Here is a 17,532-nt window from a genome sequence, read left to right on the forward strand (position 1 = left end):
TCAAGGAGGCTTCCAGGTGCTGTTGGGGGTGGTTTTATCTTGGTGTTGATTGCATGGTGTGATAACTTGTGAAAATGCCTCCAGCTATGTACTTAGGGTACGTGCCCCTTTCTGTATGCATATTAGGTTTCAATGAAAGGTTTTAAAGAGGCGGAAATAGGAACTGTTAGGTTATCTCACATAAAGAGGGAACAGATCTCTTCTCACTCCTATGAATGCTCTCCTACTTCCCCATTCTTTATATATATATATATATATATATTATTATTATTTATTTATTAGGCTGCATGGGGTCTTAGTTGCAGCACATAGAATCTTTCTTGCCATACATGAGCTTATCTGCCCTGCGGCATATAGGATCTTAGTTCCCCAACCAGGGATCTAACCCAAGTCCCCAACACTGGAAGGCGGGTTCTTAACCACTGGACACCACGGACTTCCCTGGTGTCTCACTCTAAAGCAGGGGATCCTAAAGTGTCCTTTAGGGCACTTTTTCCTTTCCCTTTCATTCTCTCTTGTCAAGAAACTAAGAGCAGGGAAAGCTATTTCCAGTTTCCTCCACTAAGTAGCAATTTTAACATCTAGCCTCAATCATCTGAGAGAAAGTGTTGCAAATGAAAGTTAAGAATGATAAAGTTTCTGAACCATCAACAATTAAAGGAGTTGTCAGCGACTGAACAGATTTTCCCAGACATCAGGACTGAGGTGTAATTCTGCCTCAGCCTCCCTGCAGGACTGTCTTTTCTTACCTGAACACCTCCATCCAAGCATCAGAAGAGAAGCACAGGGGAGGTGGTGCTGGAGACGGGGCTTTTTTCAGAATCAAGAAGGAACAGAGAAACCCAGAATCCACATTCCGAAATCCTCTTTTAAAAAACAACATAAAAATTATAGTGTCTGATTTTCAAGGCTCGAAAATGCCCAGATTATTGGTTTCAAACAGGATATACATTGTTCCAAACAGCCATATGGGCTTTTCGAGCCTGAGACACCTAATAATGAGAAAACTAAGGAAGAAAACACACCACATTCTCAGCAAGTGTTTCTAATGGAAACCCAGTTTTGACAACTGTACCACCTGCTTTATATCATTAAACTGAAGGAGACTATGAATAGGAAGGGAGTGGAGGACAGACACTGCTAATAAAATATTTAAGAACATCAGGAAGAGCCATGTCAGGCTTTTAGTTTACCCAGAAAAAGCATCTTCCTAAAGTATCGGTCAACCAAGATTTACTGTATTAGTAAAATCACCTTCAGATTACACAGGTAGAAAAAATGCACAAATGAAAACAGATAACCTATTTTTAAAATCTGGAAATGAAAGGACAGAATGTTCTAGAAGAAAGACAAAGCCAAGCATCTCACTCTTTGTGGCTGCAGGACTTACTTTGACCTCATCACTCTCAGGTGATTGGTACTGAATACCAATAATTGAAAATCATCTAGGAGCAATATTCTAATTGGCAGGAATGGCCACATGCTATGTAAGATTTAGTAGCCCTTCAAACACAAACAGGGATGACTACATCATTAAAGTCTGAACTACCACCTCCTCCACAATTATTGTTGCTTTAAGAGATGAATGATTGATTGCATAGGATGGAATTTACCATCTTTCAAATGTACATTTTCCTCTTGAACACTGAAATAATTACGGTCCCAGAGAGCCGTGCAGATGGCCCAATCTATCAGCATTTTTCTCTGTGTTTGACTTTCATTCCTCGGCATTTGATTGCTTCTGAAATAATGGTAGCAGAATGGGAAATACTCTTTATATTCCCCAGGTGATTTTCATTTGTGATAGATAAGCAAATATAATTTTCCCTAGTACCCTAGCCAGGAAAAGACACCTCCCTACATTAGCAAGCTCAGTCAATACAGGGATGGGATTCCATTGGGTCCACTCGCCCACTCAAATGGGAAGGAAACGGATTAAGAGCAACTGAGCAAGCAAAGTCTGCGTTCATCCACACATTCTTAGAAAGTGCCTGGACATCCTATCTAAGCATTAAAAGTATATCTCTTTCTAATTCTGGGGCTTATTTTCTACATAATGAAAATGAGATTAGGCACAAATGTGATTCTGTGATTTTGTACTACCTTAAAGTGACAGAAGCCTGAATTTTCATTTCAGTACATGTGAGTTGTTATCTGTCTGTCTTTACCTTCTCTATGGTAGAAGTTGTCCTCCCCTCTCCCATCCCCCCACCCCACACACCACCCCCTGCTCATCCACACACCAACACAGATAGTTATGAATAATGGGAACTTGTTTTCTTTCTGGCATTTACTATTTATCACTGAGTGCGGAGGGGTCTGTGGAGGAAAATTCTTAAGAGTTTTGCGAGAAAATGTGAGCTGTCAGCCTCACTGATATGCATAAAATTCCTCCTTAATCTCAACTATTTGGCTTCTGTTTGGGGTTATTTCAGATGGGAAAATAGCATAAAGGGGGAAATTTTTTAAAGTCTAACCTAAGGCTTCTTTCACTTCAAATTTTGTGACTTCTTCTTTTGGCAAAAAAAGAAATGTAAAGTAGCAACAGCTCACTCAGATTTTTTACCTATCCATGGCACAGATGAGCAGTTTTGAGAACATTAAATATTCAGTGAAAATACGGCTAATCACTACTAGCCCAGGAACAGCCCAACAAAAAGATTACTCTCCTCATCATGGGTGTGCCTATCATTTTCAGAGTTTTGTAAATACTCTAAAAGGCAGAGACTTGAAGAAAAATACATTCAAAGGTGAAAATGTATAGTTTCCAGTTCAGTCACTCAATTGTGTCCCACTCTTTGCAATCCCATGGACTGCAGGACGTCAGGCTTCATCACCAACTCCCAGAGCTTGCTCAAACTCACATCCATTGAGTCGGTGATGCCACCAACCATCTCATCCTCTGTCATCCCCTTGTTCTTCTGCCTTCAATCTTTCCCAGCATCAGGGTCTTTTCCAATGACCCAGTTCTTTGCATAGGTGGCCAAAGTATCGGAGCTTCAGCTTCAGCATTAGTCCTTCCAATGAATATTCAGGACTGATTTCCTTTAGGATGGACTGGTTGGATCTCCTTGCAGTCCAAGGGACTCTCAAGAGTCTTCTCCAACACCACAGTTCAAAAGCATCAGTTCTTTATAGTTTCTACTCTTAGCTAAATTACACCATGAAAATAAAGGTGTTCAAATATTCTCAGAAATTAAGAGAGAGAGGATTCTTATAATTAAGAAAATGCACAGGAAACAGAATCTTACATGAGATGCAATCTCTCCAAGGGAAACCAATTTCCTGAAGAATACCTGAGTATATGTAAGAAGAAATTCTCCAGAAATAATAATTAATGCATTCTAAGAATACTTCTGGGCCTCCCACGTAGACCAGTGGTAAAGAACTTGCCTGCCAATGCAGGAGACATGGTTTCAATCCCTGGGTTGGAAAGACCACCTGGAAAAGGAAATTGCAACCCACTCCAGTATTCTTGCCTGGGAAATCCCATGGACAGAGGAACCTGGCAGGCTACAGTCCATGGGGTCGCAAAGAGTCAAACATGACTGAGAGTCTGAGCAGCAGCAAGAGAATTTCTGACTGAACCTAGAAATATGTTTCCCCATTTTTGATCCAATTTTTGGCAAAAATAGTCTCAGGTTGGTACCTATATGCACAATCCCTTACTTCATCACATTATACCTAGACCATAAATTATTATTAGAAAAACTTCCTAACCTTGAAATTCAATCTGTTCTGTTTGGGTAATTTGGTCGTTTTTAGAAAATGCATCCACTCCTAAACTTAAAATAATAAAAACATAAAAGCCCAATGAAAGTATAAAGAAGAGCATTGTCATGTAAATGATATACGAGTGAATAAGAAGCTATCCCCAAATGTAATTTAAGCGACACCACTATAAGCGTCATTGTTTCAGACGTCCTTTGGTTTGTCTAAGCATCATGAGTCAAGATATTTGCAGCATTCTTGTCGGGCTCTTCCTACAAAAATTTCTGACTCTGTTAATGTCGTAAAATCGACAGGTTGAGCCTCTGCCACGTTTTCAGAGGCTTTGGTTTCCAGGAACACTTCTGGCTCTGAGCGCCTGCTTCCTTCCTTGAGTTCTTTCTTCACTTTCACTTCTTGCCCCAGGCATCCCTCTTGTCTCTGCTTTGAATTGAAGCAGACATATAACTCATTTTTATATAACTCATTTTACTCTCACTGAATTCCACCAACAAAACAAGTACACTTTTACTGAAAGTTCAGGGAGACAAAGAAGCTTTACATTCAGAAATGCAAACAACTGACAACCGAACAGTAGATATCTATGAGCTAAAAAGTGCTTTGGCAAGCTGCAGCTTTTTGTGGGTGTTTTCTTCCAAATTCTCAGTCATTTCTCTTTCAGAGCAGTTTTACTTCCTTTTGTCTTCTTTCAGCACATGCACTGCAAGTCTCATTCTCCGTCCTCAAGTAAATTGTCCAGATATTTTCCTTACAGAAAAAAGAGTGAGTCCTTGCCCAAAGGGGAATTCAGATGTCTCTTTGAAGATAATTGTTTCACCCCATATTTATCTCAGTTGATCTCAACAACCCCTTGTTTTAAGCAGAAATGGTGTTGTCAGCATTCCCCATTTCACAAACAGGAAACCTAGGTTCAGGGAAGTGAAGTTACTTGCCGGGGTCACACAGCTTAATCAAGTCCAGACTCTGTGCCTGGGAGTTCTAAATTCCTCTCAAGCCAAGTTTCCAGCTCTTCAGTCCAGCTGCCCTTTTCTCCTCTGCCTCAGATACAGACTGAAGTTCTCAAGAAGAACAATTCACATGTTATGTGGTTAACAGTATAGCAAAAACACTGTGGTTTCAACATTTCGTCCCTGATCACCAGCATCAGTGTCTCCTGGGGAGATCAGAAATGGACATTCTTAAATACTGCCATTTGCAGGAACATGGGTGGACCTAGAGATGATCGTACAGAGTGAAATGTCAGGCACGGGAGATATATCACATGACATCCCTTGTATGTGGAATCTAAAAAGAAATGTTGCAAATGAACTTATTTACAAAATACAAACAGACTCACAGACCTAGAGAAAGAACTTATGGTTGTCAACAGGAAGAACGTGGGGAAGGGATAATTAGGCATTTGGGGGTGATCGGTCCTGGGTTTACTTTGGAAGGAATGATGCTAAAGTTGAAACTCCAGTACTTTGGCCACCTCATGCGAAGAGCTGACTCATTGGAAAAGACTCTGATGCTGGGAGGGATTGGAGGCAGGAGGAGAAGGGGACGACAGAGGATGAAATGGCCGTATGGCATCACCGACTCGATGGATGTGAGTTTGAGTGAACTCCAGGAGTTGATGATGGACAGGGAGGCCTGGTGTGCTGCAATTCATGGGGTCGCAAAGAGTCGGACATAACTGAGCAACTGAACTGAACTGAACTGATGTACATACTGCTATATTTAGAATGGATAACCAACATGGACCTACTGTATAGCTCCTGGAACTCTGCTCAAAGTTATGTGGCAGCCTGGATGGAAGGGGGCTTGGGGGAGAATGGATACATGCATACATATGGCTTGAGTTTCCTCACTGTCCACCTGAAACTATCACAACACTGTCAATCAGCTATATCCCAATACAAAACAAATTTTTTTAAAAAGAGATGAATATTCTGGAGCCTGACCCACAACTACTGAATCAGAACCTTTGGGACTGAGGCCCAGCAATCTGGGTTTTCAAAGTCCTTCCAGTGATTCTGATATCCTCTAAAATTTCAGAACTATTGGACTAACTGCTCATCAATTCAGTTTCCTCTTCTTCCTAAGAAGAGAGCTAGACCACATTTTCCAGACACATTGTATGTAGCCAACAGAATTTGAACAAAAGCAGTGTACACTGTCTCCAGGCCAGGTCCATAAAATTTGTACTCGTGAGATTCCATGCTCCTTCCCCTGCTATTGTCTAGACAAGGGCAAGTGTGATGACCCTGAAAGGTGTGTATAGAAGATGCTGGAAAGTGAAAGTCACTCAGTAGTGTCCAACTCTTTGCGATCCCATAGACTGTAGCCCACCAGGCTCCTATGTCTATGGAATTCTCCAGGCAAGAATACTGGTGTAAGCTGCCATTCTCTTCTCCAGGGAACCTTCTTGACCCAAGGATCAAACCAGCATCTCAGGCATTGCTGGCGGATTCTTTACCACTGAGCCACCAGGAAAGCCCCTGAGCCGCTAAGGAAGCCCTTTTTCATCAGAGAATGCACCAAGCCCAGACAGGACTGAGAAATGCAGAGCTCCCGCGCCTAATGGGACCCTCACTGAGAGCTGTTGACTCAGAGGCAGCACGGGATTGGCTCTCTAGCTCCACACTCTGTAATGTGTAGCCAAAAGGGAAAGGATGGCAGCAGACAAAAGATGTCAGCAAAGTTACCAGCTGTGATCATAGGTTTCCAAAAGGGAGGGTGACAGTTAGCAAAGCATCACTTTAACGTGCGTTCCCAAGAATATACTGTCAAGTATTCGTCTCAGTAAGATCCAGGACAGCAGTGCAGATACTTCCACTTCAGAGTTACACATAGTTTTAATATCTAGGCTTTCCTATCGGTTTTTGTTGTGTGTGTGTGTGTGTGTTTTTTAACGTATTCACTTACTTGATATTGTCTTCCCAGATGGCACAGTTGGTAAAGAATCCGTGTGCCAATGCAGGAGACATAAGAGAGGAGGGTTCAATCCCTGGATTGGGAAGATCCCCTGGAGTAAGAAATGGCAACCCACTCAAGTATTCTTGCCTGGAGAATCTCATGGACAGAGGAGCCTGGTGAGCTACAGTCAATGTGGTTGCAAAGAGACAGACATGACTGATCACGCATGCACTGTAAATTTACTTGATATTACGTATTGCAAACCGAAGAAAGCTTAAAGAAATAGAGGCATTTAGGAAGTTCTTTACTATGATAAGGCTTTACTCCATCTCAGTTTCCAACTCTATAAGGGTTTAGATAAATGAAATTAAAGAGGTCATATGCTAGAATGCATAAGGATGGTGGCTCAAACAGTGAAGAGGTCTCTGCAATTCTGGAGACCTGGGTCACAAAGAGCTGGACATGACTGAATGACTAAACACATGTGCGGTGTGGGACATGGGCTTTTGTTAGACTGTCTGGGTTCAAATCCGTGTGTTAGCACTTAATGACTGTGTCTCTGGGAAAATTATATAATTTCTTTGTGCCTCAATTTCTTCAATTAGAGGATGGGGATAACTAATAGTACCTATTTCATAGTACAGATGAACCTATTTGCAGGGCAGGAAGAGAGGCACAGACATAGAGAATGGATATATGGACACAGGGGACTGGGAATGACACATATACACTACGACGTGTTAAACACAGAGTCAGTGGGAAGCTGCCGTATCGCACACGGAGCTCAGCTCAGGCGCTCTCTGATGACCTGGAGCTGTGGGCTGAGGGGTGGGGGTGGGAAGGAGGTCCAAGAGGGAGGGGATATATGTATACATATAGCTGATTCACTTCATTGTACAGCAGAAAAAAACACAACGTTGTAAAGCAAATATACCCCCAATAAAAAGAAAAGCAGCACCTATTTCATAGATTTATGAGTCTGTACTCTTAAAGTGCTTAGAACAGTGACTGACACCTAATAGGTGATATAAAAAGATTTTCTTTTAAAAAATAAAAGCAAAATAAAATACATGGGCAGCTGGGTCACCCTGGGTACACATCAGTCTTCACAATTATTAAATGCTTCCAGGCAGATGGCATCACAAAGAAAAGTGACTTACTTGGATTGCCACTAGGTAAAAAGATAAGAGTAGGCCATTTGGTTTGTTGAAACCATAAAAGGTGTCTGAATATGATTAGGAAAGTCTTTATACCCTACTAACCTCCTCAGGTAAACCTGTGCAAACCACATACAAAAAATCATTTTGCATATGTATCTAAGAACACACAACACAAGGACAAGCAACCTCCTTTTTTAGCAGAGATATTTAACCTCAGGCTAGCTAGCCTGTGCCACTTAGAAGGCTCCCCCAACCACCACTTATTGTGTATTCAAGGAGTGCAAACCAATTAACCAGAGCAAACATGAATAAAAAGGTAAATTTCCAGAAGGTGAATACTAAAGTGATTACTGCCTGTATGAATTGCAGTCTTCATTGATCCTCTCATTACCTTCTCCCTTGGTCAGGGTGGCTCATCAAAAGTCGACCACATACAATTTTTATATAATGCTAAATAGTCCTAAAGGATGTAAGAAATAAACAGAGCTAAATATGGCTATATTTATATAGCAGTCAAAAAGACATACCATGGGAAGTCAATAAGTGAAAAAATATGATGAGGAATGAAAAAGAAAGAGAGAAACTAAAAGAAAAACTACTTACCCAGCTGGAAGGGAACAAAAGAGCTATAATCAGGCATAGCCGTATAATCTGTGAAGCCTAGGGCAAAAAAGAACAGACAGAGATCCTTGTTCCAAGTTTATTAAAAACTTCAAGATGGCAACAGGAGATCATTAAACCAAGCATGAGGCCATGTGAACATGGGGCCCATGTAAGTGCACAGATTGCGTGCTCCTAAAGCCTGCCATGGGCATAAAGGCAAGAGTTTATAAGTAAAACGAGAATAAACAAAGATAAGCATGTGAATTTAGATGCGAGTCTAGGAATATTTAAGGGACTACAAAGGGAAACGTTAAAAAATCTGATGAATCGTATTAGATTAAGGGAATGACAGAAAATAGAAAAAAAAATGATAAAGATGAAAGAGTGAACAAAGATGACTATATGGCTTCCCTGGTGGCTCAGTGGTAAAGAATTCACCTGCCAATGCAGAAGACACAGGTTCAATCCCTGGGCCAGGAAGATCCCACATGTCTCCAAGCAACTAATCCCACTGCTCAATAGCACCACAACCACTGAGCCTGTGCTCAGGAGCCTGGGTGCACAACTACTGAACCCACGTGCTGCAACAACTGAAGGCTGCGTACCTAGAGCCCAAGATCTGCAACAAGAGAAGCCACCACAATGAGAAGACCTCGCACCTCAGTTGGAGCTTAGCCCCCACGGGCCACAACTAGAGAAAAGCCTGCGCAGAAACAAAGACCCAGCACAGCTTAAAAAAAAAAAAAAAGACCACAGAAGTATGGATCTAAAGGAGCGAGTCCGTACAAATCTGGGTCTCCGTGTCAAGAAACAAACAGGTTGGTACTGTGTACCTTTCCTCCAAGGAAATGGTGACTCCAGTTACCCATGGGGCCAAATTAGAAGCTGGAGAACGAGGGACTGTGACATGGCAATGACTAAGTGTTATGCCCAAGTGTCATGCTCAAAGGACTCTCTCAAAGTCCTTTGAGCAGGATATTGTCTAAATGTGGGTCCATCTACTTTTTAGAATAAAGAGACTATCTGACAACAACAACTGTACCATCATAGCTAACTTTTCAACTGATGGAAGAGATAAGACACTTGAACATGAACAGACAAAACTATTCATTATGAAATGTTGCTTTATATTACACAGAAATCAGGAGTTAGACAGCTATTATATAAATGATAGCTAAAATGGATTGCCAGCCACTACTCATAGCCAGGTGGGACAAAGAACAAATTCACAGAGTCAGTTCATATTTCTATTGCAATCAATAATCAAAATCATCAACTGCAAAGTACAGGCTTTTATGTTTAAAAAATTCCAGTCCACATATGTGTATCAAATGAGTTGAACCATTCAAGTCGATTACCTTGACAAATTATATATGCTTGCAGCCTGATAAAGCTGCAGTTGCTCAAAAAAAATTTAGAATGGATTATTTTTAACCCCCAAGAGTTTGGAGTTGTTCTTTTTTAATCCAAAGAATATGCTGTCCATTCTGAAAGTAAGACAAAAAGAGAATTCACAAAATGTTTGAAAGTGATGGCATGATTATTGAGTGATTACCTTGTTCCATAAGCTTATAATATATAAATCTATTAGAATTAGAGAAATTTGAAACTGTGAACAACCTTACAGTCTATATAATCTAGCCTTAGCTTCCTACCAAGTGGATGAAGAAACTGAAGCCCCAGTAGACTAGCCTGAAGTTTCCCCATTCGGCTCATAAAGAGGCATGATGACTACAACTTAATTCATGTTTCTCCTTTTCCACACCACTAGTAACCATTTGCCAAAACTGTATGACCTTCTAGAAAGTCACTGACAACCACAGGTATCATCTACAAACATGCTGAATTGTTACCATTTTTGAAAGGCAAGTCAGTCAGTCCTAGTTGTCATGGCAATAACTCTTCATACTCACAGCTGGGTGATTGCATATGTAAAATGCAGTCAACCCAGACAGGAATAAGCCTTATTAAAACAACATTCTAAAAATGGCATGGCTTACCTGGTTTGCCCATTCTGAGCTCCAGAATCTTGACTGAAATTGTCATCTAAGTTCAATTTAGTCCAGATATCTATATTTTTGTATTGGGAGCTATTTTTTGTCTTGAGAATTTAGCGGGGGAAAAATGAAAGTGGTTGAGAATAATTGACCCGATATTATGGTACTGAAATTAAAGAGGTACATATTTATGCATTGGTATAATTACAAAAAAAAAAAAAACTATAAATAATGAGGTTTGAATATAGTATCCCATTCAGTCAGCCAGACAGTTCAGTCACTCAGTTGTGTCCTACTCTTTGTGACCCCGTGGACTACAGCACACCAGGCTTCCCTGTCCATCACCAACTCCCAGAGCTTACTCAAATTCATGTCCATCGAGTCGGTGATACCATCCAACCATCTCATCCTCTGTCGTCCCCTTCTCCTCCTGCCTTCAATCCTTCCCAGCATCAGAGTCCTTTCCAATCCCCTTAGTAATGAATCCTCTTACTAATAATTAACAAAGCCCCTAGCCTCTTACATCTTTTTCTTTTACTGCCCATTTTTTCCAGACCCTATGCAGTTCTTTACTTACGTACGTGTGTGTTGGGGCCAATTCTTCATATGACAGCATTAACACAGGCTAGATATTTACTACCGCTCAGAATTCAGATTCAAAGTAAGTTCTCTCACACTGTTTCCTAAGGACATGTTTCTGCCCTCTACAGTGCAATCCCCCCCTCAAAAAAGCCTATAACCAGCTACTAGATATGTTTTCTATTCTAACCTGAAAATTTTATTCTGTAAGTCTCTACCCAACCTGCCTCTACAAAGAGAGAAATTTCCCAGTCAAGCCCAACCTCAAGGCTGGTTCTCCATGGGAGAGAAGCAGGAAACCTATGTGACTCCTTAAGGAAATGCTGCAGCCTAAGATTTCATCACTCAAAAACAATCCATGGTACATACAAGGGTGGTTCAAACATTTCAAACATGTATGCAATGGTTCTTTCATAAACTGGTCCCCAGTTAGACAGTTCGGAGAGGCATTTTAAAGGCTCCTCAGAAGATTCCAGCAACATCAAGCACTAGTCAACCTACAGCAGCAGCCAGCTTGGCAATTCATCCTTATTGAGCATTCCCTCCTCCTTTATTTCACACCCCTCGTCTTGCCTTCTGGCTCCTGCAATTAGTCTCCAAATAAACTACTTGCCTTTACAAACTGTTCATGGGGTTCTCACAGCAAGAATACTGAAGTGGTTTGCCATTCCCTCTTCCAGTGGACCACATTTTGTCACAACTCTTCACTATCACTGTCCGTCTTGGGTGGCCCTGTGCCACATGGCTCAGAGCTTCACTAAGTTACACAATCCCCTTTGCCACAACAAGGCTGTGATCCATGAAGGGGAAAAGGCCTTGATGCTGGGAAAGATTGAAGCCAAAAGGAGAAGGTGGCAGAGGATGAGATAGTTAGAGAATATCACCAACACTAAAAAGAATTTGAGCAAACTCTGGGAGATAGTGAACAACAGGGAAGCCTGGTGTGCTGTAGTTCACGGGTCAAAAAGAGTCAGAGACGACTCAGTGACTGAACAACAACAAAACTACTTGTATGCAAGACTTGTCTTAGCCTCTGCCTTCAGAGGAAACCAGGCTAAGACATTCTCTTTCATTTAAAGATTTTTGTTAGAGGGAAAGGTTAAGTTATTCAACTGCTATTTTAAACATAATTTGAAATGTATAACTAATTCCAAATATATTATGGGGAAAATGCACATTTTACACTTATTTGTACCTTAAAACATAAAACTTTTTAAAAGACTCACACTTTCAAGTAATATAGGAAAGCCATCTCAGAAACCAGTTACTACAGTAGATGAAGAATAGGTCCCCAGCTGCAAAAAACTTATGCTGGTGCCCTCAGTGTCTATGAGCCAGCTTTCAAAGACCTGTCTGAATTTCACTGCCTGAGGGCTTTTCCCTGACCCTACTGAGTCTCTCTAAGCACACAGTAGGCCAGAAGTTCTTGGAACCAACCCCCTAAAACAGCCCATGACTGATGGGAGTGAGCATCTAATACTCAGCTCCCTAGAGAAAGGTAGAAAGAGGGACAGAGAGAGGTGGGGGGCATATGGAAGGGAATAGGTACATAGAGATGATAGACATAAAAAGTTAGAGATATTACTATGGACTGTAGAGTACCCCCCACCCAATTCATATGTTGAAGCCTTAAGCACCAATGTGACAATATTTGGAGATGGGGCCTTTGGGAGGTAAGTAGTAGGGTTTAGACAATGCCATGAGGATGAGGCCCTCATGATGGGATTAGTGACCTTATAAGGACAGACACCAGACAGTTTGCTTCCCCAGTATGCTCTCTTTATGTAAGGACTCAGGGAGAAAGCAGCAACCTGCAAGCTAGGAAGAAGGCCCTCACTGGGGAAATGAGCTGTCCAGCACCTTGACCTTGGATTTTCCAGTCTCCAAAACTATAAGAAATATGTCTTATGTTAATATTAATGCATATATGTGGAATCTAGGAAAATGATATAAATTATCTTTTTTCACAGCAGGAATAGAGATGCAGATGTAGAGAACAGACATGTGGACGTGGGGTGGTGGGAAGGATAGACTGGGAGAACAGGACTCACACATACACACTACTATGTGTAAAACAGATAGCTAGTGGGAAGATGCTGTATAGCACAGGGAGTTCAGCTCCACGCTCTGTGATGGCCTAGATGAGTAGGAAGGGAACAGGGGGTGAGGCAGGTCCAAGAGGGAGGTGACATATGTATACACATAGCTGATTCACTTCGCTGTTCAGCAGAAACTAACACAATGCTGTAAAGCAACTATATCCTAATAAAAAAGAAAGAAAAAGTACTCACTGTTTAAAACACCCAGTCTATGGTATTTTTGTCATAGTGAATTTCATTCACCTGAGCTGACTAATACAGATGTGCTGCAGATATATACTCCTCATCCCTGAAGTGGGCAATCTCTGAGGTGTATATTTCACACCATTTCCCAGGTCTCCCCTGGGACTACATGTCAGTGGACATTGGTAGTAATTAATTTGATAATGAACTTCCTATTGGCTGTCTTTCTTTCTCCATCTCTCTTCCCATTTCCTTTCTTGTGTTTCCTACATTTCTCAAATAAATTATTTTACTCTAGAAAGCTGTCTCGAAATCTGTTTCTATGGGCACCCAAATGGAAACGGTCTTATTGGTATAAAAATCTACAAAGCTCTGCCCTGGGTCATATCCAGTGAGAACAATACTATAAAGCGGGTTCAGTGTTTTTACACACTAGTGTTCAACCGGATTAAATGAGATCCAAAAATGAGAAATCAGAGCTTAATTCCCAAGAGGATCTGTGAGAAAAAAGTCAGTATGCATGTCTATTCTGAAAATAGTTGTGCCTCAGTGCCTGCATGGCTTAGGGCTAAATTGGGATAGGGTTTTTTGGTTTTTCTTCTTTAGATTTTTTTTTAAGACTTTGGTGGTAAATTTCATTCACACTCCTAACAAACTGCTTGTTTCAAAATAGTTTCACCAAAGGAAAGTGAAGTGTGTTTTCTTCACTGCAGAGCAAATGGAGAAGAGATTGATTTCAACTACCTTCTCAAGCTTTTCATCATAGTCTCTTCAAATGTCAAACCACTGCCTGAAGTACATATTTTTAACATTCCAATATCACACCATGTTGCTTGGGACCTCAGCCCTCACCTTTCCTCGCGGACATCCTATTTTTATGAAAGATAAAATTGAATCAAGGAATTTGCCTGAGGTAACGAGGTAAGGGAAGGGCACCCGGCATAGGTTTGGTGCTGTTGTTCAGTCACTAAGTCATGTCTGACTCTTCGACCTCATAAACTGCAGCACCCTGTCCTTCACTATCTCCCGGAGTTTGCTGAAACTCATGTCCATTGAGTCCATGCTGCAATCAAACCATCTCATCCTCTGCCACACCCTTCTCCTCCTGCCCTCAATCTTTCCTAGCATCAGGGTCTTTTCTAATGAGTCAGCTCTTTGCATCAAGTGGCCAAAGTATTGGAGCTTCAGCTTCGGGATCAGTCCTTCCAATGAATATTCAGGGTTTATTTGAAATATAAAGTCTCCTCTTTGGTATTTGTCACATTAAACTTGGTGTTGAGGAGTTCCTTCTCATTGCCAGTGTGCAGACAAGATTATTGTCTGAAAGCTTTTTCATTCTTTATCCTAGCTTTCCTCAGATTCTAAGTGTGAAGAACCCAGAGGCAGCCAGAATGAGTGAAAGATGCAACAGTATAGACCTCCAGAAAGATCTAATCTAAATCCAGTGTTTTAAGATGAAATTAGATGATGGGATGAGATGGGAAAATAAGAAGTTACCATTACTCATTGGAAAGAAGGGACTATACTATGGCTGCTCTCAGTAAATCTCTAGGAAAAATATTTCCTGGGCACTTTCACTGTGTTTGAGAAAGGAAAGGCTACCCATTCCAGTATTCTGGCCTAGAGAATTCCATGGACTATACAGTTCATGGGGTCGCAAAGAGTCAGACATAACTGAGAAACTTTCACTTCACTTCATTGTGCTAATTACTGTACTAGTTCCCAAGAAATTAATAATTTAAAATTTATACTTCCTCAAAAAGCTGAGAAGCTATTGTAAAAGCAAACAAAGTAAATCCCATATTTCACTGTAGTTTATAAATATGACTGCCAAGCTCTTCACTGGGGCTCCAAGAGCTCAAGAAGCAACCTCTCAATGAGCTGGGGGATTCAAGCATATGGCATATATTTTTCCCCACCACAACTTAACAGAAAAAGCTACTCCTCCACCCCCAATCCCTTCCAAATTCATAGCAATCTAAGGAGATAACCTTTTCAATCTCTATCAATGTAGCTGATAATTAGAATTTATACAATGGGATTGCAATAGAACATTTGATTTAAAAAAAAAAAGTATCAAATCATATAATTCCCTTGCCCCCTTCAAGATATTCTTACTTAAAGTGTAAAATGTGAGTCATCTATCCTTGTTGTTGATCAGTCACTAAGTCGTGTCCCACTCTCCAACCTGATGGACCACAGCACACCAGGCTTCCCTGTCCTTCACTATCTCCTGGAGCTTGTTCAAACGCAAGTCCATTGAGTCAATAATGCCATCCAAACATCTCATCCTCTGTCACCACCTTCTCTTCCTCCCTTCAATCTTCACCAGCATCAAGGTCTTGTCTGATGAGTCGGCTCTTCGCATCAGGTGGCCAAAGTATAGGAGATTCCCTTTAGAATTGACTGGTTTGATTCAAGATGGCAGTCCTGCGCAGTCTGAGGTGGTCGCAACTGTTACTGTGGAAGCTGTGGCAGGCCGGTGGAGGGCCGATTCCACAAAAGCCAAGATCGGGCCTGGGCCTAGAAGCAAGGGCTTACACCCAGAGCGACGGCCTGCACTCATTCATGGCGCTCTATGATCTGCTCGGCATTCTCTCTATGACCAACCTGAACCAAATCAAGGCGGCCTAACCACCAGCAGAGCTTACTCTCCCACCGGGACAACTCGGCGAGCACTGAGTCTGCCGAGCACTTCCTGCACATCTCTCAGGGTCACAGGGTGCCAGGCAGTACCACCTTGCATCGAAGTATGCCCGCAGCCTACCAAGCAACGAGGACCTGCACGGCCCGGGCGTCCGGCCTTCCAAGACTCCAACCGCTTACCCCGAGGCGCACCCTGCACAGGTCCGCCCAGCTCTCCTGCCCACGGCCGCAGTCAGGCCTTGCCCGGAAGCCAACCACACCACGTTCGACTTGGACGCCTTCTTCCTTCGGGCGCGCTGCAGTGAGCGGCTGGAGCTCAAATGGCGGCTGAGGGCCCGTCGGGAGGTCTTCCGCAAGATGCTGGAGGACGGGGCCAAGAAGGGCTTATCCTGGGATGAGACGTGGCTTTCGTCCTAGTTCTGCACCTAGTCTTCCTCATCATGAGCTCTCGTTTTTAATCGGTGAGTGGAGGCCAGGGGAGCAGCCCCCAGCCAACAACCCTGCCCCCAAGAAAATGGCCTTGCCTGTCGTCTTGAACCCCTTACCTCCCATTGTCTATCTCTGTTGGGGGTCCGAAGGAACTGCCCTCTCCCCCTCCTCTTCCCCACCTGGCCAGCTTAGCCATTGGCCTGCACATCCCTGCCCCCACTCCCGTCCAGAAAAGGCCTTTTGATGCTCAAGAAAACAGGCACCTAAATGAAGAGTCCTGAAAGCCCGAGAGTGAGGAGTTTCCTGGAGGCCCTGGGGTGCCCTTTTCCGGATTTTGTCAACTTTTGGAATATTTGCTCTGGCTTTTCTTGTAAAGCTCCGAGCAAGATTTGTCTGCTCCTGCCCCATGTATGTAGCGTGGGGCTCCCGTGTAACCTTGAAACATGTAATGGGACCAATTGTGGCTGCCGAAAGAAAAAAATATGGAGTCGTTCGAAACTTTCACAGCATCATCTTTCAGGATTTGAAATAGCTCAACTGGAATTCCATCACCTCCACTAGCTTTGTTCATAGTGATACTTCCTAAGGGCCACTGACTTCACATTCCAGGATGTCTGTCTCTAGGTCAATGATCACACCATTGTCATTATCTGGGTCATGAAGATCTGTTTTGTATAGTTCTTCTGTGTATTCTTGCCACCTCTTCTTAATATCTTCTGCTTCTGTTATGTCCATACCGTTTCTGTCCTTTATTGAGCCCATCTTTGCATGGTAATTGCAGCCATGAAATTAAAAGACGCTTACTCCTTGGAAGGAAAGTTATGACCAACCTAGACAGCATATTGAAAAGCAGAGACATTACTTTATCAACAAAGGTCCATCTAGTCAAAGCTATGGTTTTTCCAGTAGTCATGTATGGATGTGAGAGTTGGACTATAAAGAAAGCTGAGCACTGAAGAATTGATGCTTTTGAACTGTGGTGTTGGAAAAGACTCTTGAGAGTCCCTTGGACTGCAAAGAGATCCAACCAGTCCATCCTAAAGGAAATCAGTCCTGAATATTCATTGGAAGGACTGATGTTGAAGCTGAAACTCCAATACTTGGGCCACCTGATGTGATCAGCTGACTCATTTGAAAAGACCCTGATTTTGGGAAAGATTGAAGGCAGGAGGAGAAGGGGACAACAGAGGATGAGATGGTTGGATGGCA

General features: G+C 42.2%; 1 pseudogene; it reads left to right on the forward strand.

Moving 5' to 3' along the window:
• The first annotated feature begins 15,592 nt into the window (after nt 1-15,592).
• Nucleotides 15,593-16,577, forward strand: LOC789615 (dnaJ homolog subfamily C member 30, mitochondrial-like; annotated as a pseudogene).
• The last annotated feature ends 955 nt before the right edge of the window (nt 16,578-17,532 follow it).

The sequence above is a fragment of the Bos taurus genome, chromosome 16 (genome assembly GCF_002263795.3).
Source record: "Bos taurus isolate L1 Dominette 01449 registration number 42190680 breed Hereford chromosome 16, ARS-UCD2.0, whole genome shotgun sequence".
Taxonomy (NCBI): domain Eukaryota; kingdom Metazoa; phylum Chordata; class Mammalia; order Artiodactyla; family Bovidae; genus Bos; species Bos taurus.